Source organism: Pinus tabuliformis, chromosome J, assembly GCF_031772625.1.
Source record: "Pinus tabuliformis cultivar Carrire ecotype Pingquan chromosome J, CPIR1, whole genome shotgun sequence".
In the NCBI taxonomy this organism is placed as follows: domain Eukaryota; kingdom Viridiplantae; phylum Streptophyta; class Pinopsida; order Pinales; family Pinaceae; genus Pinus; species Pinus tabuliformis.
The window spans coordinates 1,555,894,120-1,555,902,770 of NC_142295.1; positions in this window are offsets into that span (position 1 = coordinate 1,555,894,120).

Consider the following 8,651-nt stretch of genomic DNA (forward strand, 5'->3'; position numbering starts at 1 on the left):
TGACAATTGTTGTTTTTATATTGAGACAATTTTTGTCACAATGCGATGTTGGACCATGCACGACCACGGTTGAACCCTTAGATTAATAAACCCAAGAGATTGATATTATAAACCCAAGGGATTAATACTAAAACCTGAAGGGATTATAAACCCCATGGAGTAATATTAACCAAAGAGACTAAAATTATACACCCAAGGTGTATAAACTCTCAGATAAGTATTATAAACACTAAAATAAACATGGCTGCCCATGGTTGATTTTCATATTGAGACAATCCTTGTCACAATATGACGTTGGACCATGATTGACCATGATTGGTTTTCATATAAAGAGAATTTTTGTCACAATGCGATGTTGAACCTTTCTTGACCATGGTTGATTTTCATATTGAGACAATCTTTGTCACAATGCGACGTTGGACCATGGTTGACCATGAATGACCATGGTTGCATGCTTAATATTATAAATCCAAAGGAATAATAAACCAAAGGGATTAATACTAAAAACCCAAGGGATTATAAATCCAAGGGAATGCAACATTGGACCATGATTGATTTTATAAAACATGGTTGACCATGGTTCACCATGGTCGACCATGATTGACCATGATTGAGCATAGTTGACCATGATTAATATTATAAACCCAAGGGAATAATAAACCTATGTGATTAATACTAAAAACCCAATGTATTATAAACCCAAGGGAATAACATTAAACCAAAGGGAATAATATAAACCCAAGGTATATAAACACTAAGATAAATATTATAAACCCTTAAATAAACATGGTTGACCATGGTTGATTTTCATATTGAAACAATCTTTACACAATGCGACATTGGACCATGCTCGACCATGGTTGAACGAAGGGAATAATATTAGACCTTAGGAATGTGAAACCTTATATTAATAAACCCAAGGGAATAATAAACCCAAAGCATTAATACTAAAACCCCAAGGGATTATGAACCCAAGGTAATAATATTAAACTCAAGGGAATAATATTATAAACCCAAGGTATATAAACCCTAAGATCAATATTATAAACCCTAAAATAAACATGGTTGACCATGGTCGATTTTCATATTGAGCCAATCCTTGTCACAATGTGACGTTGGACCATGCTTGACCATGATTGATTTTCATATGGAGAAAATATTTGTCACAAAGCGACATTGGACAATGGTTGATTTTCACATTGAGACAATCTTTGTCTCAATGCGACGTTGGACCATAGTTGACCATGATTGACTATGGTTGACCATGACTGATTTTATAAAACATGGTTGACCATGGTTGACCATGGTCAACCATGATTGATCATGATTGGCCATTACTGATATTATAAACCAAAGGGAATCAAGGGGTTAATACTAAAAACCTAATGGATTATAAACCTAAGTGAATAACATAAACCCAAGGTATATAAACACTAAGTTAAATATTATAAACCCTTAAATAAACATGGTTGACCATGGTTGATTTTCATATTGAGACAATCTTTATCACAATGTAATGTTGGACTGTGCTCAACCACGGTTGAACGAAGGGAATACTATTAGACCCTAGGAATATGGACCTTTATATTAATAAACCCAAGGGATTTATATTATAAACCCAAGGGAGTAATAATCCCAAGGCATTAATACTAAAATCCTAAGCGATGAACCCAAGGGAATAATATTAAACTCAAGGGAAGAATATTACAAACCCTAAGATAAATATTATAAACCCTAAAATAAACATGGTTAACCATGGTCAATTTTCATATTGAGACAATCCTTACCACAATGTGACGTTGGACCATGCTTGACCAAGATTGACCCTGATAGATTTTCATATAGAGAAAATATTTGTCACAAAACGACATTGGACCATGGTTTATTTTCATATTGAGACAATCTTTGTCTCAAGAGACATTGGACCATAGTTAACCATGATTGATTTTATAAAACATGGTTGACCATGGTCAACCATGACTGACCATGATTGATCATGGTTTACCATGATTGATATTATAAAACCAAGGGAACAATACACCTAAGGGATTAATACTAAAAACCCAATGGATTATGAACCCAAGGGAATAACATTAAACCCAAGGGAATAATATAAACCCAAGATATATAAACACTAAGATAAATATTATAAACCCTTAAATAAACATGGTTGACCATGGTTGATTTTCATATTGAGACAATATTTTTCACAATGCGACATTGGACCATGATTGACCATGAATGACTATGGTTGACCATGATTTATTTTCATATTGAGACAATCTTTGTCACAATGCAACACTGGACCATGGTTGATTTTCATATTGAGACAATCTTTGTCACAATGCGACGTGGGACCATGGTTGACCATGATTGATTTTATAAAACATGGATGACCATGGTCAACCATGATTGACCATGGTTGACCATGATTGATCATAGTTGACCATGATTGATATTATAAACCTAAGTGACTAATAAACCCAAGAGATTAATACTAAAAACCCAAGGGATTATAAAACCAAGGGAATAATGTTAAACCAAAGAGAATAATATAAACCCAAGATATATAAATACTAAGACAAACCTAAAATAAACATGGTTGACCATGGTCAATTTTCATATTGAGACAATCCTTGTCACAATGACACATTAGATCATCATTAACCATGATTGATTTTCATATGGAGAAAATTTTTGTCACAAAGCGACATTGGACCATGGACCATGGTTTATTTTCATATTGAGACAATCTTTGTCTTATGAACCCAAGGGAATAATATTAAACCCAATGGCTAAATATTATAAGCTCAACGTATATAAACCATAAGATAAATATTATAACCTTAAAATAAACATCGTTGACCATGTTTGATTTTCATATTGAGACATTGCTTGTTACAATGTGACGCTGGACCATGGTTGACCATGATTGACCATGGTTGACCATGATTGACCATGCTTGACCATGATTGATTTTCTTATCAAGATAATCTTTGTCACAAAACAACGTTGGACCATGGTTGACTATGGTTTATATTCATATTGAGACAATCTTTGTCACAATGCAACGTTGGACCATGGTTGACTGTGATTGACCATATTGACTATGATTGATTTATAAAACATGGTTGACCATTCCCTAAAATATTCTTAAATTATTCTTAAACACAAAACATTCATATATTTTCTGGTTATTTAAAAAATTAAAATTCCCACAAATTTGTCCCTACTATCTCAATATTGTTTAGCCTTTTTCACTGATTGAGTGACACGATTAACCAAAAAAAATAAATAGATACTTTATTTATGAAGCAAGATCTCAATATTGTTTAGCCTTTTCACTGATTGAGTGACACGATTAATAAAAAAAATAAAAACTTTATTTACAAAGAAAGCATAAATGTATGTTCGCACATAATAATAGTTTGGTTTAGGATTTCTATTTGGAATAACGTGATATAATTAAATTGTAGTTTTAATGTTAAATTTGAATAGTTATCAACAAAATATACAATAAGAACTATTTAAATTTAAATATATAATTGTAGTTTTAAACTTGAATTTGATGAGATATAGGCAAAATGCTTATATTTCCTTTACTCTTGAAAATAAAAATAACTCGTACGCAACAAGTATTAATATATGTTGGCACATAATAATGGTTTGGTTTAGGAAAATAATGTTTTGGATTTTTAGTTAGAATAGTGTGATATAATTAAATTGTAGTTTTAATGTTGATCATAATTTTGAATGATGCTCTACTTGGTAACAATTTGGAAGCATTTCCTATAACAAAAAGGGTTGTCAAATTAATAGTAAAAAAATATACATATGGTAATTGAATGAAACATTCTCATTCAAAATGAGTTTTTTTTGTGTAAAATACTCATATCCCTACCATTAAGATTGAGATTATGATATAGTAGTGAAGAATAATGTCTTGAATTTTGTATCTAGATATGTTATTCTTTTGAAGTGGTGAATTTATTCTAATTTGAATTATAGGGAAATTTCTATTTTTATTCTAAAATTAATTTAGTATAAGGTTGAAATTATATTAATATGATTTATTGAAAATATTTTTCATAACCATCAGTTTAAAAAAACGATACTATATGCTTAAAATACAAAACACAATTTTGTATATAATATACTAGCTTAGATCTATCTTAACCCCAGATCTATCAAGCACCGAGAGGGTTCCAATCTATTGAGGTGCAAACCTCTTTTTTCAGTGTAAAACTTGAGTAAAGGTTTGCACCTCAAGAGATTTGATCCCTCTCGGCGCTTGATAGATCCAGGGTTAAGATGGATCTGGGCTGGTTATATAAAACTATATAATATCTATGTGTCTCTTTCTTATTTTCTCTCTCTATCTTACCACCAAACATACACACTCTCTTTCAATATATATATATATATATTTCTCTCTCCCTCCTTCCCTCTTCCTCTCTACCACTTTCTCTTACCCTTCTCTCCTTCTCTCTCTCTCTCTCTCTCTTCCCTCCCATTGATGACAACGAAGCTACACTAATTACACAATTCGTGCGTCGACCTGTGGGTTATGGGCCCATGTATACATCGGAAGCATTTCAATCAACAAACTTCACATAAAACTGGAATTTAAACAACTAAAGCCACTGTTTACCAAACTATCTGACCCCGATCTCTTTAGTGGATCAAAAATAAATTAAAACCCAGTTCAAACCTTATCGTGTCTGAATTAAATGCTAACCAACACGCATCTTCCGGAACGATATCTGTCAGATCTCGTCCATTCATAATGAATGGCTATGATCGATCCAGAATTCAACTAGATTAAATCACAATCCATAACATATTGCGTTCGGAAGCTGAATTAAACAGTGTGCATCTTCTGAAATGATTACCGTCGGATCACTTCAATGGTCACAATCGATTTATCGATTAACTCGATTTTATAATGTTATCGGGTCCGTTTCTTGTGTTAAAGTGCGTGCACATTCACCAGTGAACACCGTCGATATTCTCCGAAATAGATCATCTTTGATCCACCCTCTGATCAATGATGATTTGTCAGTTCATTCAATCTTTGTTTGCTTTCAATCGGCGATCAACAAATTAAAGCCTTTGTCCAGGCGATCCTCAAACGCTAGATTCCACTAAAGGTTTTAATTTCACACACAATTTCATGTATTTAACAGAGGATTCACCCTACAATTTAAAGAATCAACAAAACCAAATCACATAATACAAGATCACGCAGAAACAAGTTTTGAACACAAATTCCTTTCATTCATAACAATATTTACATATATATATTTAGAACATCTCGTGCTCTGATCTATTCTCCCCACTACTTAGCTCCCTCTAACACTTTTTCTCACTCCCCTTGCAGCCTTATATTTATAGATTAATTACATAATTATGGATTATACTAAATCCATGATTTTTCTCATAATTTACTCAACTAATTCATGTTCGAGGATCTCGTAATCCATAAGATCTCTACGAGATCTACACATATCAATTATCCCTGATATTCTCACATAGTTGAGAATATTTCACAACTGAAAACCTCACACATAGATTTCTCACTCAATCTATACAAGATTCATAAAAATAATTAAAAACATCACCCCCTAAATCAACCAAATGAACAATAATATTCTGAGTAGGATGCTCCTGCATCAGACTCTCGATGTAGAAAAAAAATCATAGACTCTTGTCTATGAGGTATGTCACTTTTCTGTAGTAATGTGACAACTACAAGTATGAATGACTTGCTACCTCCAGGATTCCAAACTCTGTTTTGCTGATGGTCCTTCAAAGGAATAACTTCATCATGTAGTCTAGCATTAAATTCGCAGAATAATATCTTCAGAGAATTATTAAACATGATTCTCGACTTTCCATACCTCATCATCCTCTGTTATGGAAATATAGACTCGTGAACTGCATGTGGAAACTTGAATACCCATTTTCCTGGTTTCCAAATTTTGAACGAGTCTCAAACTGGTTCACCGTCTGCACCTATAGCTTTTCCAGGTAACTCTGTCGTGCTGAGATTAGTAAGAACTAAATCTGAAAGTTCACCATCATCATCACTCGAACTGTCAACCAAATTCTGTATATCTGTAAAGCAATTTTCTCCACCATGCTCTAGGAGTAATTCCTCTTTGTTAATCACATCAACACAGTTGATGTTCTCTATGGTGTCCTTTCCTCCTTTTGTTACAGTTTCTTTGGTCTCAAATTCTTTGGCTTCTGTCTCTTTAGCTACTGTTTCCTTCTCTAATTGAGTTGCAAACTTAACTTCATGGAATGAAAAACAATCATCCCAATTTCCTTCAGGTTCACAAAAGACTTCTTGATCATAACAATGGTCATTAGCTGTCTCTATAGCAACAAATTCCTTATTTAGTACCATACCTGCATTCACATACAAACTATCAGTTTTAAAAATACCAGACTTTTGGTCTCTTTTGATGCTTCAAGCACCAAATTCCCACCATGGAATTTTTGGGTTTCAGCAAATCCTCTTTGCTGTGACTTAATTCCTATGAGTCTCTCATTCTCCAGCAAAGAAATATGTCTTTGTCCAAGTTTGTTCATCAACATAGCATTCCATTTCTGTTGCAATAGATTCCACTTAACCCGTTTCCTTATTCTCCATCTATGTCTTCGGTCTTCATTCTCTTTCTCTTGAAACCATTCCTGTAGTATATTCAACTCTGCTCTCATCACTGCAATACTTATCCTATGCTCTTCATGACTCATCTGACATTTATTTGAACCTTTCCTAAGTTTCTTCATGTTCATTTTCACTAATTCTTCAAATTCAAATCAATATTCGAAATTCGATAAAAGAAAATATTTATCTCAATCAAATTCTAAAACTGACTCCTCTTCTTTTCCCTTTGCTTCTGTTGCGCCTCTAATTTTCCTTGACATATGCTTTCTTGATCTCTTGTAACAACATTCATGAGCTGCATCAAAAGCTCTGCAGTAACAAGTTCTCCCTGCTACACGATACTTCACTAAGATTTTCTCCTCTGAGCTAAATCTTTTGGCATTTCTCTGGTTTTCTTCTCTGGAACCATATGAGCACTCCTTGCTCTAGGTTTCTACAAATCTTCTCACCTTCCTCTGTTGTTACTTTGCACAAAAATTGTAAATACTAACACTAACAAGTATAATCATTCTTCACACAGAATCTTCTTTTGCTCTGATATCATTTTGATGACAGCAAAGCTGCACCGATTACACAATTCGCACGTGGACCTGTGGGTTATGGGCCCATGTATACATTGAAAGCATTTCAATCAACGGACTTCACACAAACTAGAATTTAAACAATTAAAACCCCTGTTTACCAAACTATCTTACCTCGATCTCTTTAGCGGATCCCAAATAAATTAAAATCCAGTTCAAACCTTATCGCGTCTGAATCAAATGCTAACCAACACGCATCTTCTGGAGCGATATCCGTCGGTTCTTTTCCATTCATAATGAATGGCTATGATCGATCCAAAATTCAACTGGATTAAATCACAATCCATAAAATATTGCATCCGAAAGCTGGATTAAACAATGTGCATCTTTTGACGCGATTACCGTCGGATCACTTCAATGGTCACAATCGATTTATCATTTAACTTGATTTTATAATGTTATCGGGTCCATTTCTTGTGTTAAAGTGCGTGCACATTCACCAAAAAACACCGTCGATCTTCTTCCAAATAGATCATCATTGATACACCGTGTGATCAATGATGATTTGTTAGTTCATTCAATCTTTGTCCACTTTCAATCGACGATCAACAAATTAAAGCCTTTGTCCAGGCGATCCTCAAACACCAGATTCCACTAAAGGTTTTAATTTCACAGACAATTTCCTGTATTTAACAGAGGATTTAGCCTACAATTTAAAGAATCAACTAAACCAAATTACATAATAAAAGATCATGCAAAAACAAGTTTTGAACACAAAATTCCTTTCGTTCATAACAGTATATATATATATATATATATATATATATATATATATATATATATATATATATATTCAGAACATCTCGTGCTCTGATCTATTCTCCCCACTACTTAGCTCTCTCTAACACTTTTTCTCACTCTCATCGTAGGCATATATTTATAGATTAATTACATAACTATGGATTATACTAAATCCATTATTTTTCCCATAATTTACTCAGCTAATTCCTATTCGAGGATCTCGTAATCCCTAAGATCTCTACGAGATCTACACATATCAATTATCCCTAATATTCTCACATAGTTGAGAATATTTCACAACTGAAAACCTCACATGAAGATTTCTCACTCAATCTATACAAGATTCCTAAAAATAATTAAAAACATCACCCCTAAATCAATCAAATGAACAGTAATATTCTGAGCAGGATGCTCCTGCATCACCCACTTTCTTCTCTCCTTCACTCTCTCTCCATTTCTCCCTTGTCACACCTTCTCTCTCCACCTTTCTCCCTCTATATCTGTCTTCTTCCTTCCCTCTCTCCCCCCACAACTCCATATCTCTCTCTCTCTCTCTCTCTCTCTCGATATATATATATATATATATATATATATATATCCCCTCCAACTCTATCACTTTCTCCCTCACTCTCCTCTTCCTCCCTCTCCCCTCC